Raw genomic sequence first — 19,423 nt, 5'->3', positions numbered from 1 at the left:
GGTTGGCTTGGCAGCACCGAATCTGAGTTAGCGCTGTGGACCTGCTAAGGCGTCGCTCCTCAAGCTTGGCCGCTTGAAGACGGGTGGACCAACTCCCAGAATCCCCCAGCCAGCCCTGTAGGAATTCTGGGAATTGAAGTCCACCCGTCTTCAAGCGGCCGAGAAACACGGAGGAAAAGGGCAGGCGAGAATCACTGGAGCAGATGAGCTCCGGTGCACCAAAAACCCAGCATAGAAAACAGCTGCAGACAGGCACGAGTAACTAATGGGCATTTATTTATTTAGCCTACGGCTTGTCGTACGTGGACTAGCGCTAATGGGCAATTATAGTTTGAGTCAAATGTTCTTTTTATGCCCAGGATCCATGCATTCCATATTAGCATGGCTGGCTGGACGTTCTTCTCTCCCCCAACACCTAAGAGCTGGTGCCAACCAGCTCAGATGCTGCTGGGGTCCCAGGAGACCCAGTGGCACCAAGGACTGATCGGAAGGAGGCAACTGGGCTGGGCTGGACTGAGTTGGGAGGTGCCTGGGCCCCGGGGAAGAGCACCTGTTCCACTTGGAAGCAGGCGTCGGGGCTCCCAGTTCAACCAGGCCTTAGGCCTAGAGCCTTTATCCTTGCCTGGGTGAGGGGCTGCTGGCAAGAGGGCTTTTTTTGTTACTGGTAATCTGATCCTGTCGGAAGCCGAAGCATCAGCTGCCAACCACGCATGGCTATATATTCATATATTCAACTCATTGCCATTCAGCAGCCCTCAAATGACACCCAACATCCCTGTGAACCAACAACTAACAACCAACATCCAAATAAACCTGCTGCGAGTGGCAAAAATAAAGGGTGGGGGGGGAAAGCAGATTAATTAAGCTGCCTAAAAAGGACACTTCTTTTATCCGGGAGCGAGCATCTCTGATCTTAATGGGTTGTGCTTCTGAGCATACTTTTGCAAGGTGGCATCAAAAAAGGATGTGCTTGGAAAGTGTTCTGACTGGGCAGGCCCATGGACCCAATTTGCTTAATTGTAATTATAAAATGCAGAAGAGATTAAGAAGAGGTGGCAAAATTACACAGAAGAACTATACAAGAATGAGCTTAATGTCCCTGATAATCACAATGAGGTGGTCACTGACCTCGAGCCAGACATCCTAGAATGTGAAGTGAAGTGGACCTTAGAAAAGCTGAGCAACAACAAAGCTAGTGGAGGTGACAGTATTCCAGCTGAGCTATTCAAAATCTTAAAAGACAGTGCAGTAAAAGTGCTACACTCAATTTGCCAGCAAATTTGGAAAACTCAACAGTGGCCACAGGATTGGAAAAGATCAGTTTACATTCCAATTCCAAAGAAAGGCAGTGCCAAAGAATGTTCAAACTATCGCACCATTGCACTCATTTCTCATGCTAGTAAAGTCATGCTTAAAATCCTACAAGCTAGACTTCAGCAGTATGTGGATCGAGAACTACCAGAAGTACAGGCAGGATTTCGAAGAGGCAGAGGAACTAGAGATCAAATTGCCAACATACGCTGGATCATGGAGAAAGCTAGGGAGTTCCAGAAAAACATCTACTTCTGCTTCATTGACTATGCTAAAGCCTTTGATTGTGTGGATCATAACAAACTGTGGCAAGTTCTTAAAGAGATGGGAGTACCAGACCATCTTATTTGTCTCTTGAGAAACCTATATGCGGGTCAAGAAGCAACAGTGAGAACTGGACATGGAACCACTGATTGGTTCAAAATTGGGAAAGGAGTCCGGCAAGGCTGTATACTGTCGCCCTGCCTATTTAACTTATATGCAGAGCACATCATGAGAAAGGCAGGGCTAGATGAATCAAAAGTTGGAATTAAGATTGCCGGAAGAAATATCAACAACCTAAGATACGCAGATGATACCACTCTAATGGCAGAAAGTGAAGAAGAACTAAAGAGCCTCTTGTTGCGGGTGAAGAAGGAGAGTGCAAAACCTGGGTTGAAACTTAACATTAAGAAAACCAAGATCATGGCATCTGGCCCTCTCAATTCCTGGCAAATAGATGGGGAAGAAATGGAGGTAGTGACAGATTTTATTTTCCTGGGCTCCAAGATCACTGCAGATGGGGACTGTAGCCAAGAAATTAAAAGACGCTTGCTCCTGGGGAGGAAAGCCATGGCAAATCTAGACAGCACACTAAAAAGCAGAGACATCACCCTGTCAACAAAAGTGCGTATAGTCAAGGCTATGGTCTTCCCAGTTGCAATGTATGGCAGTGAAAGTTGGACCATAAGAAAGGCTGAGCGCCAAAGAATTGAGGCCTTTGAACTATGGTGCTGGAGAAGACTCCTGCGAGTCCCTTGGACTGCAAGGCGATCAAACCGGTCAGTCCTAGAGGAGATCAATCCTGACTGCTCTTTAGAAGGCCAGATCCTGAAGCTAAAACTCAAATACTTTGGCCACCTAATGAGAAGGAAGGACTCACTGGAGAAGAGCCTAATGCTGGGAAAGATCTAGGGCAATAGAAGAAGGGGACGACAGAGAATGAGGTGGCTGGATGGAGTCACTGAAGCAGTAGGCGTGAGCTTAAATGGACTCCAGAAGATGGTAGAGGACAGGAAGGCCTGGAGGAATGTTGTCCATAGGGTCGCGATGGGTCGGACACGACTTCGCAGCTAACAACAACAAATTATAAAATAAGTTTGGTTAACCAGGGCTACATAACATTTTAAGTCACAAGCCAGATAAGCCACAATATGGTTAGCAAAGGATTTGCACCTCTCTCAGACTCTAGATACTATTACAGGAATTGATAAGAAAGTGCTGTCCCCTCCTTTCAACAGCTACAATTGCATAAAATCTCTAATTCTCATGAAATTTTGAGGAATTCACCCTTAAGGCAAAAGCAACCAGAGCCACTTGTGAAGAGTCTCAGCAGTAGATTTATTGTTAGTCACCTCTGTTACAAGAGTTTCTCCAGACTGACTTGTTCCCTTGGGAACAGCAAAATAAGACTTCAAAGATTTTGTGGGGAGCTGGGCCTGAGGCACTTCCTGCAGCATAACAGTCCAAAGTTGGACTCCTCTTAATGTCTCCCTCCAGTCTAGATCTGGAGTCTCCAGACTTGGCAACTTTAAGACTTGTGGACAACTGACTAAGGAATTCTAGGAATTGAAGTCCACAAGTCTTAAAGTTGCCAAGTTGTAAGGCCCTGCTCTAGATGGAGATTCCACTACAAGTCAGTCAGCTGGGCCCTCAGGAAAGCAAGACTCTTGAATCTGTTGAGTTGAATCAAAAGAACTTTTACTGAGAGAAACTGAATGCCATATAGTCAGGCAGAATCTGAAGGTCCCATGCAAAGCACAAGGTAATTCTTTCAATTTCCCAATCCCAACTCCCCAGACCTGTTCACCAGCGGCCAACGTGATGCCGAGAAGATGTTTTGAGAACGCTGAGGTGCTAGGCAGGTAACAGGTCACACTCAAGGCGCGACAGATTTGAAACCTGGCAAAAACCAGCTGGGAAGTCTGTCCCATCTCTGAAGATAGTCCTCCTTCTTAATTCCCAAGCGAACAGCAGAAGCTGTTCATCTTTAATAGGTTTGTGATGGGTAACGCAATTTGTGCAAAAGAGGGGATGAACTGGTGGTAAAAGTTTGCAAATCCAAGGAAGCTTTACAATTGCCTCCCGGCGCGTGGCAGAGCCCATTCTAGCACAGCCCTTACTTTTCCGGGGTCCATCTCTATGCTATCTGATGAGATGCGATATCCAAGGTAATCGATTCTATCTTTGTGGAACTCACACTTGGATAATTTGGCATACAAATGGGCTGCTCACAGCCCAGTTTCACATGCTCCTCCTTAGTAAATATCAGGATATCGTCCAAGTAAACAAGCACTCCCTTACAGAGGTGTTCCTGGAGCACCTCATTTATGAATTGCATAAACACTGTGGGTGCTCCCTGAAGCCCCAACAGCAGAACTCTGAACTGGAAACAATGCGGTTGTCATGGTTTCGACTAATGAAACATTTCAAAGAACCTTCAGGCATTGTTTATTCTGAAAAGTCTATAATAATGAGAACAAAGTGTATCAGCATAGCATGTTGGGATGCCAAAATCTGAATTCCCCTCCCTTCAGCACCTAATATCTGGCACAATTCTCTCCTCCAATTAGCAGTCATAAATCACATTCTCCAATCAGTTTGAAGGGCAAAGCTTCCCTTCCCTTCTGTAACGCGCCATTTCTTTTATTAAAAACAACCAGGGGAAACATACTCCTCCCCCCCCCCAGTTTCATCTAATTCTAAGAGCAAAACAATTTAAAGGAAAAGGCTGCCTCTTATATTGTCAAAGCAAAAACAGCCAGTGTTTGCAGCGTTGACATCCGCCCCCCCTTACAAAAAGGATAGATCCTGTAATGTAAACAAAAGCACATTTCAGGGATTATCTCTTGGTTTGTTGGGGTTTTTTTCATGAAACCTTTTGATGAGTGGGTCAGCCTTCACATCACTAGGTTTCACCTAAGTGGCTTCAGACAGTGAGTACCCCTTCCATTGTACTAGGTACTGCAATGTCCCTTTAAAAATTCTAGAGTCAAGAATGCCTTTCACTTCATAGCGTGTCTGACCCGCTACTACGAGGGGCCCAGGTGCCTTCTTAGGGGGAGGTCTTAAGGTGGAGTCCCAAAAAGGTTTCAGCAGGCTGCAATGGAAGACAGGGTGAACTGTCCCTAAAAGCCTAGGGAGTTTCAATTCTACTGTGACAGGGTTGATGATCCGTACGATGGGGAAAGTCCCCAAGAATTTCGGTCCTAATTTCTTGTTGGGTAATTTGAGGCGTAAATATTTAGTCAACAGATAAACCTTTTCCCCAACTTGCAATGTTCTTTGTGGAGCCCTCTTTCTATCAGCCTGTTTTTATAGGTCTCGGAAGTCTTTTTTTAATGCATTTTTGTATTTCCCCAAACTTCTTCCCACCCCCTCACCCATTGATCAAGTGTCTGGGAAGCGGAGGGCACCCGAGGGTAGTCAGGTATTGGGCTGAACTCTTTTCCTGTGACTACTATGAAAGGCGTGTAGCCGTGAACAGAATTATTGTAAGCCACCTCAGCGAAAGGAGGTCAGTCCAGTTTGTCTGTTGGTAGGAAACATAGCATCTGAGATATGGCTCCACCATTTTGTTAGCGGATTCTGTAGCCCCACTGGTAGCTGGATGAAAAGCAGATGATAAGCCTTGAGATCAGTGCTTTTTTTGTAAAAGAAAAAGGTGCCGGAACTCACACATGTCATACAACCCGCCTTGCCTACCCTACAAGGTTCCATCCAAAAAAGGTGCCGGAACTCCGTTCTGAGCGTTCTATGAGAAAAAAAGCCCTGCTTGAGATGGTCCAATTAATTTAAGAAAACTCCTCCAAAATTTCGCTGTGAACTGCACTCTTCTATCTGAAATTATTCGCTTAGGGGCACCATGCAGCCGGTAGATATGTTTCAGGAACAATTTAGTCAGTCGTTGGGCAGATGGAAGTTCTTTGCAGGCAATAAAATGAGCCTGCTTCGAGAACAGGTCTATCACAGTCCAGATGACAGCATTTCCTCTACTTTCGGGTAGGTCTACAATGGTTGAGAAGGGTCTGCCACTGGTGGCAGTAACCCAGGGGTTTTCCCTGGAATTTTTTTCATGGTGGCACATACTGCACAACTCCTGACATAGTTTTCCACATCTCGTTTTAGCCCCGGCCACCAAAATTGCCAGTGGATGAGGTGTAGAGTTTTTAAATATCAGAGAGCATTGAGATGGTTGGTGATTGCCATGTTTGAGGGCCACCTTCCTGGCCTTCCGTTCCCAGTCCTCCTCCTTCCCAACGCCCATAGACAACCTCGGTTTATCTCAGCACTCGGTGACCACAACTTCATCAGAGGAGCTTGAGGAATGCGAGCTGCATCCGCTTGGGCCAGCCTGGAGGGAAAATTCCCTCCCCATGGTGGCTTCTTCCTTCTCCGTACCTAAATCAGACATGGTTTGCATGGTCCCAGCGGTAAGGGTCTTCCTTCCGGGCTGACCGACTACGTCAGATCCTGCCTAATGTAAGGACCCACTTCAAAACCTCTTCCCAAGAAAGCAGAACTCTTGGAAGGAGTAGCAGGTTCTTTGCTCCTGAAAAAGGACTTGGGAGAATCTCACCTAAGCCTCCCCACCCTCCAGGGAAGCAAGGAAAGCTGCTGACGGCAGGAGGAAGGATTGCATGACAAAAGGACTGGCATCCACCCACACACAAACACACCCAGCCCCCCTCAGCCATCTCTTTAAAGAAGTGCAAAAGCACTTGGCTCTCCCATGAGAAGATCTCCAAGATGTGGCTCTCCTTGGAAATGAATCCTGAATTCCAACCGGTGTCAGCATCTCTAACGGCTATGCTGGCTCGAGGTAATGGGAACTGGACAAACCTGAGCTGGGAAGACCAGCGAGCCCAGAGGCCAATTGACAGGTGGTCTTAACCTCTACAGTAACTGGCACTTCTGCTGCTGCCACGACTTGCTCAAACAGCTCCGCTGCCATTAGAGCTTTTTTGCTGGTGGAAATTGTGTTGCTATAGGAAATTTGCTCCTTTTGTAAAAATCCAGTTTTCAGTATGCTCTGATTGAAAGGTTAACATTTAATCCAGCCCAGTTATCTTGTTGAAATGTGAAGAACCAAATTATTTCAGATATTCCTAATAGACTGAAACAGGAAAAAGCTTAGGCATCAAGAAATGTGTTAGAAAATAAGTTGTTTGAATTTTTACTCTAACAGAATAATAGAGTTGGAAGGGACCTTAGAGGTCTTCTAGTCCAACCCCCTGCTCAAGCAGGAGACCCTATGCCTTTTCAGACAAATGACTGTCCAGCCTCTTCTTAAAAACCTCCAGTGTTGAAGCATCCACAACCTTGGGAGGCAAAAAGTTCCACTGATTCATTGTTCTAACTGTCAGGAAATTTCTCCTTAGTCACTCATTCTAGGTTGCTTCTCTCCTTTATTAGAAATAGAAATAGAATAAAATAGAGCTGGAAGGGACCTTGGAGGTCTGCTAGTCCACCCCTGCCACTCAAGCAGGAGAACCTCCTATACCATCTCAGAAGTGACTGTCTAGCTAGCCTCTTAAAGATCTCCAGTGATGGAGCGCCCATGATCTCTGGGGGCAAGCTGTTCCACTGGTTAATTTTCCTCATTGTCAGGAAGTTTCTCCTTAATTCCAGGTTGCTTCTCTCTTTGATCAGCTTCCAACCATTGTTTCTTGTCCTGCCTTCTGGTGCTTTGGCAAATAAGTTGACGCCTCCCTCTTTGTGGCAGCCCCTCAGATACTGGAATGCTGCTATCATGTCTCCCCTGTTTGCCAGACGCAAATCCCGTAGCCGTTCTTCTTATGTTTTAGTCTCCAGCCTTTGATCATCTTAGTTGCTCTTCTCTGAATTTTTTCCACACTGTCAACATCTTTTTTGTGATATGGTGACCAAAACTGGCTGTGGTATTGTGTAGTCTTACTAGGGTTTTATAAAGCGGTACTAATACTTTACATGATCTTGATTCTATGCCTCTGTTTATACAACCCAGGATTGTATTAGCTTTTTTGCCTCCTGCTGCACACTGCTGGCTCATAGTCAAGTGATTGTCCACTAAGATTCCAAGATCCCTCTCACAGTTACTGTTTTTAAGCCAGGTCTTGCCTAATCTGTACTTGTAAATTTGATTTTTCCTGCCTAAATGTAAAATAGTGCTTTTCCCCACACTGAAACCCATTTTGTTGAATAGGGCCCATTGTTCAAGTTTGTCAGGATCTTTTTGTATCCTGAGTTTGTCTTCTGGGGTGTTGGCTACTCCTGCCAGTTTGGTGTCATCTGCAAATTTGATGAGTTCTCCTTCAATTCCCTCATCTAAGTCATTGATGAAGATATTGAAGTGTACTGGGCCTAAGATGGAACCTTGTGGTACCCCACTGCTTACATCTCTCCATGTGGATGTAGTGCCATTGAAGACTACTCGTTGAGTACGGTTTGCCAGGCAGCTGCAGACATTCCACCTTTTTCTAGCTTACCAAGGAGTAGGTTGTGGTCTACTTCTGCATGGGAGATCCCTGGAGGGCTGCCTTCTGTCTTTCTCTCTTATACGAAATAAAATATAAAAAACAGAACAAATAATTTAAAAGGAAAAAGTAAGGAAGGGCATAAAAAAATAAAGAGTAACTTCCAACTTTTTTCGATAATTACAAATACAAAATACATTATGTCAACTCTACAAATGAGCATGGCCGCAGCCATTTTTCCTATTCATTTTCAGTTGCCACATAGAATGGAGGGAGGGGAGGTTGCCCAGGTGCTATGCTACTCTAAATAATCTTTTGTCCTCTGGGAACCAAGGTCATCAGCTGCTCCCAAGAGTGCAGGCTGAGCCTTGCGTAAAAAGCCCTCCAAGAAGATGTATTGGGGAACATGCTTGCATAGTTTTAGGGGAGAAATTTTTTTTAACTTTGTATTGGGGAATTGTTATGTTTGTCTCCAGACTTGGTTTCACTTTTGATGTGTGATACTTTGTAACTAATAATGTTCTTCGAGGAATTTGCAAGTCTCAGAGTTCTGCTTTATTCGCCTCTGTCGCAACCATGACACATTAACCTTTTGATTTAAAATCCAACAATACTGTCAGGACCCCTTCAAAATCTTATTGGGGGGGCTCTGCCATTCTGACAGGAGGAAGGAGGTTTCGCTCTGTTGGGAGGGGGCTTACAGATGTGTTTCCTTTACTTTGTTCTCTCTACCTTTGATGTATCTCTTTGGGTGTGGAGAGGGGGAGGAATGTCCCAAGAGCCATCTGCCTTATCTACCAGCCACTGTAAAAAGAAGACAGAGCTCCTGGGAACCATCCCTTATCCTTCCAGTTCCCATAACAACTTCACACCTGTGGACTGGCTGAAGACGCACTGGACAGTTGGATGTTGGGGAGGGGTTTGTGAAAGGAAACTTGAACATAATGGTTTGCATGGGGAATCCCTCAGATCTTGTTTAGCTTTCTGCTTTCACTGACTTTCCATAAAAGTTCCTCTTTGAAACAATGTCGGTTTCAAGAGTTCGGCTTTTTTGGGAGCGCTAGCTGAGGCAGGGCCTTACAAATACACAGTATTTTTAATTAAAGTAGTATAACTTTTGGTTTCAAGCCAAAGTCCACATATAAACAAAGCCAGGGAAAGTCTTTTCTTTAATCAATTTTGCCATCTCAGGGTGCCGCTGGTAAAAGATTGCCGGCGGATAACACCCAGGGAGAGGGCCTTTTCTGTGGGTGCGCCTACCATCTGGAACCAGCTGCCCATGGAGCTCAGGACTACCCCTGACCTACGCTCATTCCGCCGGGACCTGAAGACTTGGCTCTTTGAGCTCTCTGACCCAGGCTGAGAATTTTAACTGGGGTTTTATTTTCAGGAATAATTTAATCTTTTAATTCTCTTTTAACTTTGTATTTTATATTGATATGATTTTAAAATGCCCTGTAAACCGCCCTGAGTCCTTCGGGAAAGGGCGGTATATAAATCTAATAAAAAATCTAAAATCTAAAAATTCCATCGATCTCACCATTGATTCTTCCATTGTGGGAATCTGGAGGTCTTCCCATTTCTGCACAGCCAAGAGTCTTGCTGCCATTACCATAAATAAAAAGAAAGTCCACGTGTTTCCTCCAAGTGCTTATCTATCAAACCTAGAAAACTGACCTCTGGTTTCAGCTGGTTTCAACTCAATTTGTTTTAAGAGTGTAAGAACAACAATAAATAGAGGCAGTGAGGTTATTAGCTCATAAGATTATTTTGGGGTTTAGAAGGAAAGGAGTTTTTGATTTCCCACTTCTGGGGCCTCCAGAGAGCCTCTCTTCAAAAAAGAGTTCTGGCTTTTGGGGGAATCACTGAAAGTCAGCTGGTCAAAAGACAGGATGGGATCATTCAGACATGCAGAAGCCAAAGGCAAGTGTCTTCACGCAGGGCTCGGCTTTCTACATGTTCACCAACCTGGTACTTTGCAAAGGCATGTCCAGTTTTCCTACTGTATTTCAGAGGAGAAGCAAAATATTCCACTATTTTGCCAGTTAAGATATTGCAACAGTTCTTACTAAAGGCTTTTGGTAAATAAACCATCTCTTTCCAACAGTTGTATTTAATCAGAGCACCATCACCCACTAAATTCACTTTCAAGCTACTTTCTATTATCTTGACCGAAGCCTCAACAGATTGGATTCCATTTCTTAATAAACTGCATCTCAGCCTGAAGTCTCCTCCTTGCAGTTCTTTGTACTGCAAAACTCAGTTTATTTAGATCAACAAAAAAGATGGGGAAATAGTGTCTTCCTAGTATACTGGAACTACAACACAGATTTCCTTAATGACTTTGTGGACACCCCTAAAAAGCTCCAGGCTGGGGACAGCAACTCTCTAAAAAGTGAACATTTGGGAAGGTAAGAATTAAATGTGCCCCAATTTAATTCAGAGAGACCTCTGCAGTTTGGCTATCTGAAATTACAGGAAGAGTTTTAAGTTTTGAAATTTGAATAGACTTTTTCTTTTTAGTGTATGGCATTAAAAAACTTAATAAGCATAAAGCTACTCTTTTTCTCTTTTCTTTTTTAATAAAAAATGGCTAGTAAATGTATCAGTAACATTTTATTTTATTTTTTGTAATATATATTATTGATTTTTTAAACATAAATCACTTAATAATTGGTGAACCATGGGTTGTCTGGGTTTACATTTGTAAAACAATAACTAACCATTGATTTCTATAATCCATAATCCACATAATGGTTTTAGTTGATTTCCTTTTTTCCACAAATATCCTCTTTTGCAAACAATACATTTCTTATTGCTTTGATAGATAATTAAATATATAAATATATAATTTTATCCAATATTCCTAAAAACAATAATTACATCAATATAATATTTCTTTTCTATCCAATCATTCTGGTTGCCTTATCATAGATCCTGTTCCTTATTTAAATTTGTTTCTCCCACCAAATTCTAAGTATCCTTACTGGTTAAGATTTTCTCAAAAATTAATTACATTTAAAAATTTTATTTTATTTTTTCCATGTGAACCATCTCAGCACTTTTACATTTCTTAAGGAATAGATAAAACAGTGAAAAAAAAAGGAGAGTAAGAGTAAAGAAACATAAAAAATAACATACTACTTAAAATATATATCCCTCCTAAGCTAATATATATTTGTGTCCAAGATTTCTTATTCATTTTAACCATAATTAAAAATATGTTTAATCTTTAAATATTCCATTTAATGCATATAGTCATCTAGTCCTTTAACTCTTATTCAAAACATTTTTATCCATTATAATTTTCTTAAATTCAATCACATTTAAATATCTAAAACTTTTCTTTTATCTAAACCATTTCAACTTTTTATATTACTCATATCAAGAAATAGAATAAAAAAGGGGGAAAAGCATACTATATTATTTAGGGAATTCATCCCTCTTAGAATGAGATATATATTCCAAATCTTTTCTATTTCTTTAACCGTATTCCAACAAATGTTTCCTTTTTAAGTATTCTCTCTGGTCAGTCCCATCATCTATTTTCTTGGTTTCCACTTTGGTCTTTTTCCTTTGCCCAGTATCTCTCTTTAATCAATGTATTTTGCTGAATCAAAAAAGTTTTTCCATATCTTCGTGAATGTTGCTATAGATATAAAAAGTAAATCAGATGAAGTGTCTTTGTGTGGGGCTTCTGCCTTTCCACGTTTCTGGAAAATCTTTTTCTTTTTCTTTCTCTCCGCTTCTCTTATCATTTCCTTTCTCTCCGATGTTCCTGACATCTCTACAGTCCATTTTATCCAATCTGTTTTCTTGTCCTCAGATTTATTTTGTAGTCTTAAGGGATAAGTGGTTTTTTCCAATTCTTGTGAATTTTTTTCCACTAGGATTAAATCATGTTTCCTTGTTTTGTTACGTTTCATTTTTAAGTCTCTATTCTCAATTTTGTATCAATTTATCTGTTTTATCTGCTCCTTCTCTGTTGTTGTTTTCTGGGAATTTTTTTGTTGTAGAGCTAATTTGGAAATAGATTGATTTATATTTTCAAAGTTATTTTGGATTTCTTTGTGGTTTAAAGTCATTGTTGTTTGAATTAGTTGCTGTATGCTATATACCTCCTCCTGTGGAGTATTTATGTTTTCTTGATATGTTCTTTCTACATGTCTCTGATCCATGATGGCCAAGAATTTGAGTTTGTCTCTTCCTTTCTTTTCCCTGCAAATAGCTTTAGAGTGCCGATTAAATAGATATTTGTAATCCAAATAGTTCAAAAAGTTTTTCCCCCTGAAATTTATAATTCTCTCTTTGTCTACAGCACAGATTATTGTCTTTTTTTGGTCACAGCTGTTCTTTGTTAAAGTTTTGAAGCCACAAACACAGATTAGCTTTTCACAGATTTTGCCAAGTCTTATATTAAAATCATAGCTGTCATAGTCTTCATCCACCACTAGGTGTCAGCATCTGTTGGTTTTTCAATTTCCAAAATTAACAATTATCTTTAGAATGAATTGAATTTGAATTTGAATTTATTAAATTTATATGCCGTCTTAACCATTCAACAATTTTAGATTTATCCAGGTTTAAGTTTTAAATTTCAGGTTTTATATTTATTTCACTTCATATGTTTTAATTCTCCATAAAAAGATTAATACACTGCTTCCATTATTTATTTATTTATTTATTTATTTGTTCTTATATACCGCCCTTCTCCCGAGGGACTCGGGGCGGTGTACAGAGTAAGGTAGGTATACAGATTGAACAATAGTGAACAACAATAGTAAAAACAACTGAGACCCCAAGAGCTATCAGGCCAGGCCGGACTGCTGGAACAGGTAAGTTTTTAAATCGCGCCGGAAGGTGCGGAGGTCGGGGGCCATCCGGATTTCGGTAGGCAAGCAGTTCCAGAGGGCTGGCGCACCCACTGAGAATGCCCTCCCCCTGGGGGCCACCAGCCGACATTCCTTGAGCGGTGGCACCCTGAGGAGGCCCTCTCTGTGGGAGCGCACAGGACGGAGGGGTGTTGACGTTGGCAGAAGGTGCTCCCGTAGATAGTCCGGACCCATGCCATGTAGGGCTTTGTATGTCATTGTTAGCACCTTGAATTTCACTCGGAAGGCAACCAGAAGCCAGTGCAGCTCACGGAGGAGAGGTGTGATATGGGAGTATCGGGAGGCCCCCAAAAGTGTCCGTGCAGCTGCACTTTGCACCAGTTGAAGCTTCCGAGTGGCTCTCAAGGGCAGCCCCATGTAGAGAGCATTACAGTAGTCTAGGCGAGAGGTCACAAGTGCATGGGTGACTGTACGTAAGGCATCCAGGTCCAGATAAGGTCGTAGTTGGCGCACTAGTCGAACCCGGGAGAAGGCCCCCTTGGTCACAGCTCCTATGTGATCTTCCAGGGATAGCTGCGAGTCTAGGAGGACACCCAGGTTGCGGGCCCTATCAACAGGGGGTAATAACTCATCCCCGATGTTAAGGGATGGAATGATCTGAGTATCCTGGCTTGCCAGTACGTACAGCCATTCAGTCTTGTCCGGGTTCAGTTGAAGCCTGTTCCTCCCCATCCATTCCCGGACCGCTTTCAGGCAGCGGGACATCACGTCGAGGGCATCACTGATACTGTTTGGAGTCGAAAAGAAAAGCTGGGTGTCATCAGCATACTGATGGTACCCTACTCCAAAACCACGAATGATCTCACCCAGCGGTTTCATGTAGATGTTGAACAGGAGAGGCGAGAGGACCGACCCCTGAGGGACTCCGCAAACGAGAGGCCTCGGGGTCGACCTCTGTCCCCCTGTCAGCACCGACTGCGAGCGACCCTGGAGAAAGGAGGAGAACCAACGCAGAACCGTGCCTCCCACTCCCAGTCCCCTGAGGCGCCGCAGCAAGATACCATGGTCGATGGTATCGAAAGCCGCCGAAAGGTCTAATAAGACTAGGACAGAGGAATGGCCCCTGTCCCGGGCTCTCCAGAGATCATTCATCAGAGCGACCAATGCCGTCTCCATGCTGTAGCCCGGCCTGAAGCCCGATTGGCACGGGTCTAGATAAACCGCTTCATCCAGGACCTGACGAAGCTGATGTGCCACCACGCTCTCAACAACCTTCGCAAGGAAGCGAAGGTTGGAGACTGGACGAAAGTTATTCAATGAGGTTGGGTCCAAGGTGGGCTTCTTGAGGAGAAGTCTCACCACCGCCTCCTTCAAGGCGGTGGGGAAGTGACCCTCACTCAGAGAAGCAGAGATGACCGCCAGAAACCAGCCTCGTGTCCTCTCTCGAGCTGCATAAGCCAGCCAGGAAGGGCACGGGTCCAGTAAGCATGTGGAGGAGCTCAACCTCCTCATAATCCTGTCCACTTCCTTCGGAGTCACAGGATCAAATTCCTCCCAGATGACGTCAACAAGACTGTCCATGTCCTGTTCCTCCAACTCTGCCCAGTTGGAGTCCAGGCCGGTTCGAATCCGAGCGATTTTAAGGGTGGGGTGGAAATCCCCCTCCTTCCCTTTGCTTGGGCTGGTTGATGAAGTATGGACAGCCTTTCTCCTGTCGGGTTAGAAGGCTTTCCCCAAGGTGAACGGAATGACCACCGCAGTTCCAGAATCACTGGAGCACCCTTCTTTCTTTGCCGCCTCTCCGGGTGACTTAGACCCATTTAGGGTCCCCTGGCAGGGTGAAATTAGCCGCAAGGATGCGGAGAATCTGCAAGCCCGCGACCAGTTGCTACCGTGCAAAACCGGAAGTCTCTTATCAGTAACATTTTAATGAAGTCTTACTTGCAACAAAGTACACACACATTTCATTAATGCCAGCAAACATGGGTTTTTTGAAGAACAAAATTTAAATACATAATTCATCTTAATAATTTAAATTACACGGAGAAACATCTGATTAATTGAATGTCACACCTGCTTCTCTCTGCTGGTCAACATGATCTAGGGGAATATAATTCTTAGAATCACAGATTCATAGGGCTGGAAGGGACTTTGAAGGTCTTCTAGTCCAACTCTCTGCTGAAGACAGCTCTTATATTCTTCATAAATTCTTCATAAAGATTCAATTTTAAATGCACATTTTCTAGTTGTCAGATCATCTAAAGCAAGGGTGTCTAATCTTGGATACTTAAGACTTGTGGACTTCAACTCCTAGAATTCCCGAGCCATCGTGGGAATAAGAAGCATGGTTGGGTGGAGAATTCTGGGAGTTGAAGTCCACAAGTCTTAAAGTCACTAAGGTTAGACAACCCTGAACTAAAGTCTTTTTCCTATAGGGAATGTGTTCTAGGAGACAGCCAGACCACTTCAGATGCATCTCCAAGTTGAAAAATACTCTTACAAGGTCTTTTTGCCTTCCCCAGCCTGCCTCAAGGGAGGCATGGAGCAAATTGGTGACTTGTCTCCATCCAATCTATTTGGCAATACGATTGCTCATCCTCATCCTTGCAATGAGAGGAATAGCTGTGAAATATTGCTGTATCGGCTTCAAAGAAGGGGGAGATTCACCTCCCCCAACTGTCAGTGCAAGTTGGCACCAGGTTGATGTTTGGGAGAAAATCAGGGAAGCTTCCGGTTGGATCGATAGTAGGATGAGCGTTGCTTGTGCGCAGAAAAGCAACTGAGCACAGTGCTTCATTACAATGGTATATTGCCAATCGCCCAATCTGCAGGATGCAGCACTTCACTTCTTGCGTCGTTTCACAGACAAGTGACACTTTAGATGGGCCATTCCTGTCTGCTGCTGCTTGCTCGTTTCGCGCTAATTGCCTTCCCAAATTGGACTGGTGCTCTTGTGACATGAAAAACAACCAACAAAGTATTGTTCATCCAGATAGAGATGGAGGGTGGGAGGGTGGGGAGGGGACCAGTAATTGCAACCCTGGTGTTCTTTATGGGGTAATTAGTATTAACACTGTGCCGTCATCATTAATAACCTCTCCACCCTCCAACTTGTCTTTTTCACTCCAGTTGCCCTTCCCTGAAGGCTGCTGAGTGTTGTCTTCTCGATAGCTGAACGTCTATATCCACGGGCATCTTTACCACTGAAATGGACAGGATTTCAGGTTTTGCATTTATCTGAATTGCTAAAACCTCTGAGTTTCCATGATGTATTCCTGCTCTCTGTCTTCCTTGCAGCTGTCCCAAGAGCTTCTCTACCATGATTGGGTGAGCTTTAAATCAAAGGAGGATCTTGAAGAACAGATTTTGGTGAAGCAGTTCTTGAGGCAGCTTGGATTAATCGCTAATGGAAAGAATAAGAAAAAAGATTACATTAGATAATTAAATGCATTCAAGAAATACGCAGATACGTTCACTGTTACCTAGGTACTACCCAATTATCTAGGAAGAGGTTTGAAAAGATGGGTGAAAGGAGAGAACTCCTGAGGTTGATTCAACTTTGCGGGAAGCAAGGCCTCCTTCAGGACCTCTCCTGGCTTCCTTCTGAAATTTCCAAGAGATGCAAAAAGCTGAGTTCCACTCTTTGCATCTGGGTTGACCTGTGACTTGTTAAGATGGCTCAGCTATGGAGAAGAACCAGAGAAGTTCCTGATGAGAATTTCTGAAAATCTTGTGTTGAAGACCTCCCAGGCTGAACTTTCACCTCTTGCAAGAATTCAGGACTCTCCATGTGGGGACCAAACTCCCAGGCATTCATCTTCGTGCTCTTAAACAGCAGAAAGCATGGACAGAGCTGCATTCTAACACTTTGGTTGGAACCATGGCTGGCCCCAGCCTCAGGCTTTGCCCTAAAATCCTTTTTCACTCCACAACAAAGTGATAAAGGACCTCAACAATTTAATTCACTACCCAAATGCCATCCAAATTGGGATTTTTCCACTTCTGCTGTTCGCTTGGGAATTAGGAAGGTGGACTGTCAGAGATGGGACAGACCCCTTCCCAGATGCTTTTTGCCAGGTTCCAAGGCTGCAGAAGTGTGGGTCAGCTGTCAGGGCTCAGCAGAAGTGCCTCGATCAGGGAAGGAAGGAAGGAAGGAAGGAAGGAAGGAAGGAAGGAAGGAAGGAAGGAAGGAGATAGAAATGAGAAGGAGGGAGGCAGGGTGGGAGGAAAAAAGGAAGGAAGGAACGGTAACCACAATGCTAATGCGGCCCTCAATGAAATTGAGTTTGACACCCCTGATGTAAAAGGTTGTTAAGTGAATCTGGTTTCCCCATTGACTTTGCTTGTCAAAAGGTTGCAGAAGGGGATCACATGACCTTGAGACACTGCAGCCATCATAAATAAGAATCAGTTGCCAAGCATCCAAATAAGGCACTAACCAGCACAATAGTGAACAGCGTGCTTGAAACTGGGTGAGGAATTTCATCTTCTCTCTACTATTTTATACCTAATTTCCTGGAAAAGATCTCCAAGAAGCCAAAAGCCTCCCAAACTGAGAAGAGGGAGGGATTGTCTCACCCTTCTATAGATGGAAGCGGTGAATTAAACTCTTATGGGGAATAAACATTACCACAGTTTGAATAAATTTGAAAACTAAGAAAATTGTTAAAACTCTATATCTGAAAAAGCATTGATGAAATTATATCTATATAAAAAGAAGAACAAAAGTAACTCTTTGTTTTAAAAAGCTGAAAAATGAACAGTGACATCTAGTGAAGGATTAGAGAAAACGATAGCAGTAATGACCTAGAATTTGGCAAGACACCTAGAAACAGCAAAAAACAGCTGGGAACAAAACATTGAGTTATCTGCTCCTGAGTGAAACTACATATGTTTAGAAACTGCTGACCTTCTGGAATTATAAACACACTGAACTGCATTCTTATAATAATAATAATAATAATAATAATAATAATAATAATAATAATAATAATAATAATAATAATAATAATAATAATTTAATTTAATTTAATATTTGCATTTGTATACCGCCCTTTCCCTGAGGACTCAGGGCGGTTTACAGGGAATTAAAATCAAAACATACAAAAGTTAAAACCAATTTAAAAAGCATTAAATTCACCCTGTACATTAAAACCCCAGTTAAAATTTTCCCCTCAGCCTGGGCCCGAGAGCTCAAAGAGCCAGGTCTTCAGGCCCCGGCGGAATGATCGGAGGTCGGGAGCAGTCCTCAGCTCTACTGGCAGCTGGTTCCAGAGGGCAGGCGCTCCCACTGAGAAGGCCCTATCCCTGGGTGTCACCCGCCGGCAATCTCTCACCGGCGGAACCCTGAGCAGACCCTCCCTGTGGGAGCGCACTGGGCGAAGGGCGTTTGATGCCGGCAGCAGGTGTTCCCTCAAATAACCCGGACCCAGGCCATATAGGGCTTTATAGGTGATAACCAGCACCTTGAATTTCACCCGGAGGGCAACCGGAAGCCAATGCAGCTCGCGGAGTAGAGGTGTTACATGGGAGTATCGGGAAACCCCCATTACAACTCGCGCGGCCGCATTCTGCACCAGTTGAAGCCTCCGAGTGGTCTTCAAGGGCAGCCCCATGTAGAGAGCGTTACAGTAGTCCAAACGGGAGGTCACAAGCGCATGAGTGACTGTGCGTAGGGCGTCTCGGTCCAGATAGGGACGCAACTGGCGCACCAGGCGAACCTGTGCAAAAGCCCCCCTGGTCACGGCTCCTATGTGATCTTCAAAATTGAGCCGTGAATCCAGGAGGACGCCCAAGTTGCGAGCCCTATCAACGGGGGGTAACACCTCACCCCCCATCATTAGAGGTGGAATAACTTGGTTAACCCGAGACGCCGATATGCACAGCCACTCAGTCTTGGCGGGATTGAGACGAAGCCTGTTTCTCCCCATCCAGACCTGGACCGCCTCCAGGCACCGGGACATCACGGAGAGGGCATCACTGGGTTGGTTCGGGGTGGAAAGAAAAAGTTGGGTATCATCAGCATACTGGTGATACCCCACCCCAAAACCACGAATGATCTCGCCCAGCGGCTTCATGTAGATGTTGAACAGGAGGGGCGAGAGAACCGACCCCTGAGGGACTCCACAAATGAGAGACCTCGGGGCGGATCTCTGCCCTCCTGTCAACACCGACTGCGAGCGGCCCTGGAGGTAGGAGGAGAACCACCGTAAGACGGTGCCTCCCACTCCCAACCCCCTGAGACGCCGCAGCAGGATACCATGGTCGATGGTATCGAAAGCCGCTGAGAGATCTAATAGGACCAGGACAGAGGAGCAACCCCTGTCCCTAGCCCTCCAGAGATCATTCACCAGCGCGACCAATGCCGTCTCCGTGCTGTGTCCGGGCCTGAAGCCCGATTGGTACGGGTCCAGATAATCAGTTTCCTCCAGGAACAGAGGGAGCTGATGCGCCACCACACTCTCAACAACCTTCGCCAGGAAGCGAAGGTTGGAGACTGGACGATAGTTGTTTAAAACAGCCGGGTCCAAAGCAGGCTTCTTGAGGAGGGGTCTCACCACCGCCTCC

This window comes from Vipera berus, assembly GCF_964194415.1.
Source record: "Vipera berus genome assembly, chromosome: 13".
In the NCBI taxonomy this organism is placed as follows: domain Eukaryota; kingdom Metazoa; phylum Chordata; class Lepidosauria; order Squamata; family Viperidae; genus Vipera; species Vipera berus.
The sequence above is the reverse complement of the archived record's forward strand: the minus strand, read 5'-3'. Positions refer to the sequence as shown.